Consider the following 12,739-nt stretch of genomic DNA (forward strand, 5'->3'; position numbering starts at 1 on the left):
AAAGCAGTTTTTGTTCTGTAAATTTCATCATTCTGCATAAAAGTTTCACCAAAATGGATGTGTATATGGAGTTGTGGATGCACGCCCCAAGCCCTCTCTAAACAATGTGTAGCACTATACAAAAAGGTGTAGTATCATGGCGCCCTTGTCCTCTTCCCCTAGCATTTTTCTGGTCTGGTACAGTTTAAAGCAAACTGCTCTATCAGTCAGTGGTCTACTGCCAATACAGTGCATCTCAGAGGGAGAAACAAGCAAATATTGTACAATAGTTAGCACAAAGATACACCAAAAAGACAATCATCACGAGGCAAGCATTTTCTTCTTGTTTCTGAACTTCTGTAGAACTTTTGGCGCAGAGCCACTGACAGGGCATGGACTAAACATGTACTAAACAAAACTAAAGAATCAACTGTACTAAACATCTCTCTTGAACTTCTGAACTTCTTTTACTAACAACATGGAGTTCTTACGGTCAGAAACGCCGTGACAGGTCAGCTTGCTGGTAAATGCTGAGTTTCCCCTTCTTTGCTAAGGTGCTGCCATGGAATTCATGCATGATGCATCCACTACTTACAGACCTTGCCAAGGGGTTACGGACATCATCTCTGGCTCTCTGCTGCCTAGTTCAACAGCAGTTGCTAATTCCTACGCCATCCATATTCTAACTCAGCAAAACTGGACTTGTGCTCTGTGTGGTGTGGTTTGGCGTTGGCGTGTTGCGCAGGCAATTCTCAACCGGACGAACACGACGAGGCACCAGTGGCATTTTCTATCAACCAGGGAAGGCGGCCGGCAGCGCGCGCGTGCGTAACTCGGAGGCCTAGTCGACGACGGCGCGACGAGGCGGCAGGGCCCGCACTAGTCGGCGACGAAGTCGACGAGCATGGGCAGGTCCGACTGCATCACCTCCGCCTCGAACTCGCCCTCCTCGACCAGCTTCCGCGCCGCGCAGCAGAGGAGGGGCCCCGCTGCCCGAGGGAGGGCGACGGCGCAGGAGGAGGGGAAGGAGAGGGGCGAGCGAAGGGGAGGGGGTGAGGGGCGCGAGCGTGGATGCGGTGGTGCTCGGCGTTGATGCCAATATGGCGAGTGGGTGGCGGCGGGAGGCTCGCCAGAGAATAGGTGCCGGGGACGGGGGGCTGGCCGCCGCGTGGTGGCGGCGGATCCAGGGAGGCGCCGGTGGTTGGGGGCGGGGGGTGGCGACGAAGCCGAGCGGCCGGCGGTGGGAGGCGCGTCGGGATCTGGGGGCAACGGGGCAGGGATGGCCTACGGCGTGATGTGCGCCGACACCAGGGGCGGTGGCGGTTGTGGAGGGTCCGGGGTAGATGGGGATCGGGTGGGGATGAGGAGAGTGAGGGGTGGGTAAGGGATGGGTGGAGATCGGTTCTCTTTTTCTTTTTTCCTTCACCGTACCGGTTCGGGAGTTCGGGACTCGGGAGGATCCACTCGGCGTCCGTACAGGGTGCTTCGTGATTCAAATAGTTATTCTGATTCTGGCATTAGAATAATGCTACTTTATATAACTATAAGGATGTCACACTATTATTATTTTGACATGTCTTGCTGAGAAGTTTTGTCGAGATTGGTATAGTAGTCAATATCATGGAATGCCATTTGGCTTCACTTTCCTTCTTGATCACCTTTTGGCATATTAGTGGTCGTAAATGCTCGGTTGTTGATTTATGATCCAATTTATGAGACGCTATAAAAATCTTGGTAGACATGAACCTAAGAGGATGAACAATATGACATGGAAATTATAGAAAATGACAGTTACATAAAATGATAAATATTTGGTTTGCCTACATGATGGTTCAGAAGCTCTTCCATTGAAAATAGGAATTTAGTACTTCCACGTCTATATATCTGTAAACATTACTATCAATATATTTGAAAAATAGACAGGCACGACAACACGCGCCAATCATGATCTAGTGGGGTATTACAACGGTGAAAAATCTGCGGCAGCAGAGGTTAGACAGAGAGGAATATATGGCTCTCTTTTTTAGAAACGAATATATGGCTTTTTTTAGAAACAAATATATGGCTTCTAGACAGAGAGTTCCATTCGATGGAACAATCAGGCCCATGGGCTAGCGTTCTTTTGAGGCAAGATAGCTCCAAAGAGGCCCAAATAGCTGAACAAGGCCAACATGCATGAGATGATTCTAACATGTGTGTTGCCGCAGTGGCGTGATCGCCAAGTTAGAGTATATGCAGAGCATGTACCATGATTGGGATCAACTAGTGTTGTAAAAACTAAATATGCGGCTTCGAAACACCCAGCTGAGCTCAGCTAGCTAGGTCCTCTGGGGTCTGGGGAATGATGAAATGGAAGCAAAGAAGAGAAGTTGGTTGAATTCTTACTTGAGCTAGAGGAAGTCCGTTGGATGCAACGATCACAAGTTAATTGCCTCAAACATGGTGACAGGATTACCTCCTTTCCTCTTAGCTTCGCTTTGGCTCGACAGCAGCGCAATAGAATCTCTCATCCTAAGGATGACACATCATAGTGGGTGGAAGGTAGGAAGCTGACTTTTTGGTGGACGGCGGCTCGTGTGGATTTAATCATGGCCATCGAACGATTCCTGGTTATGAGCAAACATCACTTCGCTGCCCCCCTGCTTGTTTCCTAGGAATAGGCACTAGGGGCAGTAGGCGTACAGGAATGGCACACATGTTTCCTTTCCTTGCGTGGATCTGGGCGTGCGAGTAGGCCGAGCTGGTACACATGCCGCACGGGAGAAGCAGTTGGTGATTTGACCTGACGATGGTGGGCCACAACGCAGAACTTTTTGCAAGTCGGGACGTGACAAAAGGAGACCCTGCTAATGCAGGGTGCACGTCTCTTCATCTAACAGGAAAATTAGTCCAGGATCACTAATCAAATTTACTTGGTTAGTTTAATGTGCGGGTCCCGCTAACAAAAATTAATGTGCCGAGTAAAAAACAGATTGATAAAATCTAAAAACATTACTTTCTGGTGGGCGAGTGCATTCGATCCCCCTTTTTAAATGATTAAAAAACATATTTCAAGTTTTACCTCGGGATTGTAACTCTATCAATATGAACTAAAACTCATTTTTTTTCTCATTTGTTGGGCCGGTATTTCTTTTTGTAAGTTTGCAAACCGTAATTTTTTTAAACGAATTTTCACAAATCTGCCGTCAATATGTATAAGTTTTCACATTTGTGAAATCACATCACACGGTACGGCAATTTGATAAAAAGCTAGCGATGGGTGCCGGGATATACAAGCGGTGGCAAGGCTCTACGGGGGACAGCGAGCACAAATACCGGGCGCGATCTGATCGGTAAGGATAACGGACGGGGAGGATTTGGTCCGTAGAGTGCTCGTCCACCGTTCGGCATTTTCGGTAGAAGGGTACTAGCTCTATGAATCCACATATTCACCCTTATTCTAATAATCTTGCCTGTGAGGTGCATGACACAGATCGAGAGTCTCTTGAGAAGGTGAAATAGAAGGTGACACAGATCAAAGAGTGGACGGCTGACCTCGTCACGTCTGTTCTTTGTGCCATCCCAGTTCACACAATGCTAGCCCTGGATCTATCACCAAAGACGTTGGTGGCGCTCGCCAAAATTTCTCGTGGTTTCCTTTGGTGCGGGGAGAAGGAAGCGAAGGGTCGGAACTGTGCGGCCGCTTGGGATGTGGTCAGGCCCGAGCCCATGGGTGTGCCAGCTGTGCGCCCGCACAGGGCCTCCACTTTCCCGGGGCCCCGATTTTTGAAACTGCAGCCCACTGCGCATGAGTAGGCCCAGTGGCTGGCACACAACTTAATTTACTTTTGGGCCGTGTCCGTACGGTGCACAATGAAGCAGCAGTTACCAGGCCACCCAATTTCCCATAAAAAAAGCAGGCCACCTGATTCGATGCGACAGCCGGCATCCATGGAGATCTAAACCTCCGGCGACCACGCTGCAGCGGCGGCTCGGGGTCTCTTCTTTTCCTCTCTTCCTCCACGGCGTCGATCGATTCATCAGTCAGGACGAGACCACCAAAAACATTCTCTTCTTTCTCAACCACGTGACGATGGCATCCCAAAGATCACAATTTTTTTATTCTACTAGGTTTGTTCATTTTTCTCCCACTCTCCATCTGATTCCATAGTATTGCTCCCTTAATTCTCCCCTAATCCCCATATTCAATACTGTTTAAGAGAGTTCAAGAAGGTGAGCAGCGGAAAGGGATTGTTGGCAACCACATCCTAGGGGATGTCCAATTCTCCAAAAGCAAGGTCCCGTGGGATTTGGATTCATTCTTGCAACGACACCACAACAGGCACAGGCGACAGACCTAGTCTTGATCCTTCAGGTGCTTTTATTTCAACTTCATTTTATAATTTGCATATTGTTTGTGTTACATGTTCCATACTAAGATGCCATGTACGAAGTATATGTCTGGGTAAGGAAAAAATGTACTAGCTGTTCTCTTCAATTCGTCATAATAAGATGATGAGTAGTTCCCATCTGGTTATTATATAGTACAACTAATGAGCGAAGATAATATTTATATGATATGTTCAATACTGTAGTTGTTACTAAAATATAAGCAAGCCTTCTAAAAATATCTATGTGGAGAGGCCTCATTTTATCAAATTGCACGTGTCAAGACTAGGCCTGGGTATACTATAGTTGAGGCCACATTTTAAAGTTTGGCACAGGGCCCCCGATTTTGCTGGCTCGGCCCTGGATATGGTATGCATACAAAGTGGGCTGGAGGCCTTGGGAGACCAAACTTGTATTGGCTGAACAAGGCGCCACAGGCGCGATGGGCATGGCTCCTGCGGGTTGATAAGACTAGGTCGTGGATGGAATTCAAAATATCGGTGCCGGTAGATTACCTAGCATTGTTCCACGCTACTGCTAGAGCCATGGTGGGCAACGGCCAGAGTGCTGGAAATATGCTCTACAGGCAATAATATTGTATTATATTTCCATTATTCATAATTAAGAGTTTATATTTCATGCTATAACTGCTATGATCCTGGAATATATGATTTAGTGGAAACTCATATGCGCGTGTGAAATGATAAATGGCTAAACAATAGGTTCCCGGTCTCGCCTCTAAGATTGGCTCAAGTGTTGTTGGTGATCACGTTTTCCGAATCTTAGGATATCATTAAGTGTAATGATTGACCTAAAACAACATTGAGGGTATAACATTAGAAGAACTATAATATTGAATCGACACAAACTTGTTTGTTATACTTTGTGATTATTTCGTCTGAAATCATCTGTTATAACACGAAGTGTTAGCATGTGTGTTAGTTCCTCATACCATGAGAGTGTCTCGGTCACTTCCTACCAGATGGTGGACTTTGGAGTTGCTCAAACGTCATCTGTAACAAGGTGATCATAATGACAACTTTCAGGCTCACCGGAAAGTTCAACAGGTGACCAGATAGCTCGAGAGTGGGATTTACTCCTCCGGCGATGCAGAGATATTCTTAGGGCCCATTTAGTGTGACAACATCCATCATCGTCTTGTCAGACACAGGTGACTACGTCACAGGGATGCCAGAACACGTTAATGGGAAAGAACAACAAAACCGGTAATGGTAGCAACTGTATAGTGAATATGGTGATGACTTAGGAGGATACCAATGCACATTGGGTTTTGTAAAGTATCCAAGCAAAGAGAACATCACATGATAACCAAAGTTTTTTTTCAAATATCATTTGTGTAATCATAGCGACCAATATGAATGTCCACGGTTCCGCTATCGTTCATTGAACAAAGGAATTTCATTCATGTCTATGATTTACCGAACCTACAAGGTCACAAGATTGTGTCAATCACGGTCTACTGAGTGTTAGTGGTACGGGAGGATTGAGAATATATTTGTGGAATTATTTCATTAATATCCGGAATAGTTCTGAGAGGTCCCGGAAGCGTTTCAGGGTCACCGGAAGGGTTTCGGTGAATAACGGGTAATACCGGGTATTGCCGATTAATTATATATACGTTGGAAATGTTTTCGAAGATGTTAAAAAATATGTATAATGGTCTAGAGGTATTTAGAACATTTTATATTTAATTTAAATATCAATGAGCCTTAAAAGGCCAAGTGGTGGAAGACCACTTGGGCCACTTGGGTCCAATAGGGGTGGCGCCCCCTTCTCCCCATGGAAGGGAGAGGGAGGCCGAATTGGAGGGGGGGAGTCCTTCTCCTTGGCAGGCCAAGGTAGGGGACTTTCCCTCCCTCTTGTGGTGCACCCTCCTCTCCTCCTAACCTATATATACTTGAGGTGTTGGCCATTTTCTACACACAAGTTTTGGAGCCTCCTTTTGTTGATCTAGTTCTAATTCTAGTTGGTCCTAGTCGACTAATTGGAGCTAGCCATAGCCACCACTAATCCTCATAATTAGAAGTCCAGTGTGATTCTAATCTTCTCCCTCTATTTCTTCGGTGATGATTAGCTCTGGACGACGAAGCGCTGCCGGATCGTGAAGACTGTACACTTGCAACCAAGTAGAGAGGTCGTGCTTTGGGTCATCCGTTCGAGGGATTGTTCGAGGGCAGTGTTGGGGATATACATAACAGGTAGGCCCACGAAGGGTCAAAATATCATAAAACATGAGGTCCACACATGAGGTGGGTCCAGATAAATCTCATTCAGACGTACTATCCACTCGGACGATCGACGTACCATCCACTCGGATGACAGGAAACCACCCGGCAGTATGACTCACTCGGATATGTGAAGACTAACAATCGGCAAGGAAGTCGAAGCATCATCCTAATAGTAGGCTGACATTATGTTATCAATGCCCCACTTTGTAACATAAGAAGTGAGGGGTGGCGCACTCTATATAAGCCACCCCCCACCACGTAGCTAGACCGGCTCACTCTTCTTCCTTAGCTCTCTCGCCATTAGTCTCAGGACTTAGCTCAGGCACGGGGATCCGTTCTCCTTCCTTTCTCTCTCATTGTAATCTTCAGAAACATACTCAGATAACACAAAGCCTCTCCGGAGCACGAGACGTAGGGTTGTTAATTATCTCCACCTCGAGAGGCTCGAACTCGCTAAAATCACCGTGTCACCCATTTGCATCTTGATAGATCATACTCCTTTACCCTACCCCTTATTATTGTCGAAATTGTTCCCACAACAGTTGGAGCCCACCTTGATGCTTGGCGTCTATCGAACCATGGTGCAAATGATTTTTTCTTTAATCTTCGTCAGCAGATCAACAACCATCGCCAGAGAAATTTGCCGCTGGAGTTTTGGCCATCGCGCCATTCGCACAAACAAAAGGATCAGGGAGGTATCCATTCAACCTAGTCTATTTACAATAATTTGTCTGACAATGAGTCTGTCTTTTTCTCCTGTAGGATCAAACACCCAGGCATGATCGATCATGAAGCAGAGAAGAGGAGAAAAGAACAAGTCGTTCCCCATATTTCCTGCCTTCTCACAGGATCATCATCAATAGCGACGGCAAAAACGGCCACCGGCATACCTCGTCGCCGTCTCCGGCCTCGTGTATGACGCCGTCGGCGAGCTCCTACACACGGCCACCAGCGTGGTCTGTCCCGTCGTCCCCGGTCTCGTGTATGACGCCATCGGCGAGCTCTTACACACGGCAACCGGCGTGGTCCATCCCGTCGTCTCCGGCCTCGTGTATGACGCTGTCGGCGAGCTCCTACACACGGCCACCGGCACGGTCCGTTCCGTCGTCTCCGGCCTCGTGTATGGCGTCGTCGTCGGGCTCCCACACACGGCCACCGAACGGTCCATCCCATTGTCTCCGCCCTCGTCTAGAACGTCGTCGTCATGCCTCCAGGCACGGCTACCTCCTCCTGTCAGCGTCGATCACTCGGCGACTGGTCTCACGCAATAATCCTAGACGTACAGGTCTTTACGCTTCAGGTACGGACCCTCTCTCGCTAATTCGCTCCCCCCCTAATTTCAGGGGGTGGGGCCCGGCAGCTAATCCTAAACCAATTAGTTCGCTCCACATCAGGCTGTACAATAAACCATGTAAAAATAGCCCGTAGCTCTAGCATTACCGGGTCTCACGTCTGTCATGCATGCGTGCACACTCCTCTAAGGCCGTCGTAATGGGAGTATCATAATTAATATCATACATGCCAACTAGGCAATTTTGATGAGGTGTCATATAATTAAATGAAGAAAGAGAGGGGGTTGAGTATCATATCATGATATAGTATTATAATAAATACTATGCTACTATGAGTCATGCATGGCAATAAATAAAGTACTACATAGTACTAGTACTCCCTCAGGTCCTTTTTACTCTGCATATTAGGTTTGTCCGAAGTCAATCTCATCCAACTTTGACCAAGTTTATATAAAAAATTATAGACATTCACATAACAACACTAATATCATTAGATTCATCTTGAAATATATTTTCATATTATATTTATTAGATATAATAGATGCTAATAATTTCTAATATAAATTTGGTCAAACTTAGCAAAGTTTGACTTTCGGCAAATCCAATGTGCAGAGTAAAAATGACCGGAGGGAGTACCATTCCAAAATGTAGTGCTTCCTTTATCCATGTGCTTTAACTTTGACCGTAAATTTAACTACCAATACCGATTGCGGCGGGAGCAAAAATTATATCAGTGAATTCGTATTTGAAAGAAGTTTTTAATTATATAATTTTTTCTCCCGCCGCAGTTGGTTTCGTTGGTTAAATTTATGGTCAAAGTTGGACCTCGAAAAGCGCGGGCGCACTATATTTTGGAATGGAGAAAGTACTACTCCCTCCTTTCCGATTTATAGGGCTTATCTCAAAATTTTAGTTTTTCCATTTCATAAGGCTCAATTTGGTTGTTTTCCATCACATGTTCAGATTCCAAGGTGCATTAAATCATTGCATGCAAGTACAAAGAGAAAATTGACCAATGCATGTAATTTATGCATGCATGCATTGCAATTAATGCATTGGTAAACATACTTTTTTGAGGAAAACAAGAGCATTAATTGGATGCTTTTGCAAACTACAAAAAGTATTTCACCACTCACCATCTACCTTGGTTGGTGAGAATTTTGAATTGAGCCTTATAAACTGGAAAGGAGGGAGTATGTATTAGGGAGGTAATATCATACACTAGTATCATATGCATGATACTAGTATATGATACTCCCTATTATAACCAACCTAATCGCATATCCCACTTGCATGCACGTTATGGAAGGAGAAGAAAGGAAATTACTTTGATTGACAAATCAATAACAATTAGTGCGCGGCCAAGAGAAGAAAACTGCCTATACATGCAGCAGGCGTTGGCGTTATTTGAGCCAGAGTTATTGCATGCCGTGAATGAGCCATGATTCGGGACGTGTGTGTGCAACTCCTACATCAATGCATTGGGGCGTTTCGATCAAGCAAAAAGCATCTTCGTGGTCCTACTTGCTGAGGGGCAGGGTGGCTCGCTGGGTCCTGGGCTCGGGTGGCATCGCTACACCGGGTGGTGGAGGACGATCGCTACTCATCTGCGTCGACAAGACCTGACACCCGATAGCAACTCCCTCCGGCACCAACTACTCGGCGGCTAGTACCTCCGGCATCAACTACTTGGAACGGCAGTCTGGCTCCCCGACGTGGCGCGGACGCCAGAGGCCGGCCATGGCCCAGCGCACGGCGGCTCCTTAATCCGGTCGGCCGCTCGATAACGACCTCTGCTGTTAAGGCGCAGCGCAGGCACCAGGGTAGACCACACCCTCGCGCGCGGCAACTCCCCCCTCCGGTGTCCGCCGCCCTGCAGCAGGCTCCGCGGTGGAGGCACTCGGCGATGCACCACGGGTACCGAGCAAATCCTGGCCCCAGCGCCAAGTAGCTCCGCTCTCCTCTTCGGGCACTGGACAAAGATGAAACCAAAGGAAATGTCATCCACAGCCACTCTGGAGAAAAGATCATGGACATTCGGCTATCCGTCACTCGGACAACAAAAACATCCAGACACTCTCACTTGCCGCCCTGCACGTTGTCACTCCACGGAATACGTCTACATACTTGGTCACCCGTGCGTCGTCACTCTCGACACGTCTTTGTCACTTGACTGCCCCGTGCGTCGTCACTCTGGACGCGTCTTTGTCACTCAGACACCTCGTGTGTCGCCACTCTCCCAGGATGCGTCTACATCATTCGGTCGCCCCGTGCATCACCGCTCGGTGAGTCACGTCATCACCACTCGGCCGCCCTCACCACTCAACTGGACACATCATCATCACTTGACCGCCCCGTGCGTCGTCACTCGGTGAGACACATCTCCACCACTCAGCCACCCTGCGCGTTGTCATTCAATGAGATACATCTTCACCACTCGACCGCCCCGCGGATCGCCACTCGGTGACACACATCTACATCACTCGATCACCCCGCGCGCCGCTACTCAGTTGGGCACGTCTTCATCAACACGCCCACTTGGCCGCTCATGCGCCGTCAGGCAGCTAACTCATTCTTCACGCACTGCACTCCATTAAACAATTATTTTCGTGCTCCCCCTGTAATTCACACAGGGCGTCACTCAGAGACCATGCCACCGAGCATGCCTCTACACTCGATTGTTTATTTTTCATGTACTTGCTTAGTACGGTTTATTTGACTTCCGAGTCCAGCTTGCATTTTAGCTAAGTCCCTCCTGCCATGCTTACGAACACCGTGTGTTCTCTTTGAACCTCAAATGGTTTACATCAGCCCCGGGGGCTACAACTCAGTCAGAACACTATACTTCCGCTTTATTTGGGTCCAGTATCCAATGAGTTCAATCGGATCCTTCATTTCAACAAGTTCGATCGGATCCTTTATTCTTCTAGACTCTTACTGGATACACAAACCATTTGCACAGCCAGCGGGTGTCTATGGTTGTTATTTACACAAACGATTTTAGCACACATAAAATTACCTCAAGAAATTATTACGTTAGCTTGTGCTATTTTTCACACACAAGTTACATGATCACCCGGTGACTCTGTGCGCCAACTTCATCGCTACTCGGACTTGGTTGCCGCGCCGGTCCTAACGCACCGCAACATCGACCCTGTCACTCTGTTGACTTCGAACACATCCGGCCGATCCCTTAGTGGAGTCCTCTTCATCATGTCAACGACATAGACCTCGCCGTCTTGTTGGGCATGAGACAGATAAGCCCCTTTTATAATTAAATTGCACACTTCACTCCTTTGCGAGTTTGCCTCTTTTGAACATCACTCATAAGTTGCTCCTCACCTTTACCCGAGTCCGACACGATGAATTACAATTTATTCATTCAAAACTATATTTCCCGTATTCCGACAGGTCCGCCGTCGGTGCCTGTAGTGCGCTTGGGGGCTACGCCATACTCGGGGGCTGCATCTCATTTGGAATCACACTCTCCTGAGTGGTCTAGTACTTCATCACCAGTCGGATCCTTCACTTCAACAAGGGCAGTCGGATCCGCCACTTCAACAAGTTACTTGATCACTCAGACGCTTTGGATGACATCTTCGTTCCTACTTAAACTCAGTTGCCGCGTCGGTCTTGTTGCACCGCAACCACGCTACACCAACCTCTTCACTACATCAGCTTCGAAATCATATGATTGACTCCTCCGAGGACCATTTTCGACACCTGGATGAACGCATCCACACCACTCAGCCGCTCCGCGCGTCACCACTTGGCTAGACATGTCTCCACCGCTCGGGCGCCCCGTGCATCGTCACTTGGCCGGCCCGCGCGTCACCACTTGGCTGAACACGTCTCCACCACTCGGCTGCCCCGTGCGTCGTCACTCGGCGGGACACGCCTTCATTTTGACGGCCACGCGCGTCGACGCCCGGCCGGACACGTCCACACCACTCGGCCGCCCCGCGCGTCACCACTTGGCTGGACACGTCTCCACCACTCGGCCGCTCGCGTGTCGCCACTCGGTTGGACACGTCTTCACCACTACATCACCAACGCAGAAACCGCTAAGTTACTCATATGATCAAACCTCATATGGCACTCTGTAGCGAGCTTACTTTTTTTGAGCATCACTCAGTGTTGCAACCATCTATAACACGTAGCATTCCGGAGTGCGTTATGTCCACATGAGTACAAACAGGGTGTGAGCTATAAGACGGGGATGGTCAGACCATGTATGCAGATAGCACTTGGTTGTCTTGAAGTTCTAGTAGAATCGTTCTAGCTCGAAGCATGAAGCATCGACAAATGAACAAGAGTCATATGGAGATATGATCGGCAAAGTTTGCCTACTGGTCAAAATTCTCATGATCAGTGATGTCCACATCAATGGTTGAGAACTAGACATGGATCTTGAATCACTCACTATTAATTGTGAGAGATATTAGTTTGAGTGGAAGTGCACTTTAAATTAGAATTTGTTTTAATAACTAGTGTAATATTAATTATGAATTATGTCTAAAATTATTTGTGTGTTTATCGTTGTAGAGTAAATGGCTCGCAATATATATGTTCAACTTAGCCTCTATGCTTGAGAAAGAAAAGTTGGCTGCAAATGACCGAAACTATGCGGATTGGATCTGGAACCTGAGATTTGTTCTCAGGAGTACTAAGAAGAAGTACGTACTAGATCAACCCTTGGGTGATGCTCCTACAAAGGATGCACCACTGGAAGAAGTTGCTGCTTTGTGCTCCTCATAGTGATGACTATGAGGTAATCCAGTGTCTCATGTTAACTTGCATGGATCCTGAACTACAAAAGCGGTTTGAATGATCTACCACTCAATTTATAAT

The sequence above is a fragment of the Triticum urartu genome, chromosome 7A, assembly GCF_056163025.1.
Source record: "Triticum urartu cultivar PI428250 chromosome 7A, HENAU_Tu73, whole genome shotgun sequence".
In the NCBI taxonomy this organism is placed as follows: Eukaryota; Viridiplantae; Streptophyta; class Magnoliopsida; order Poales; family Poaceae; genus Triticum; species Triticum urartu.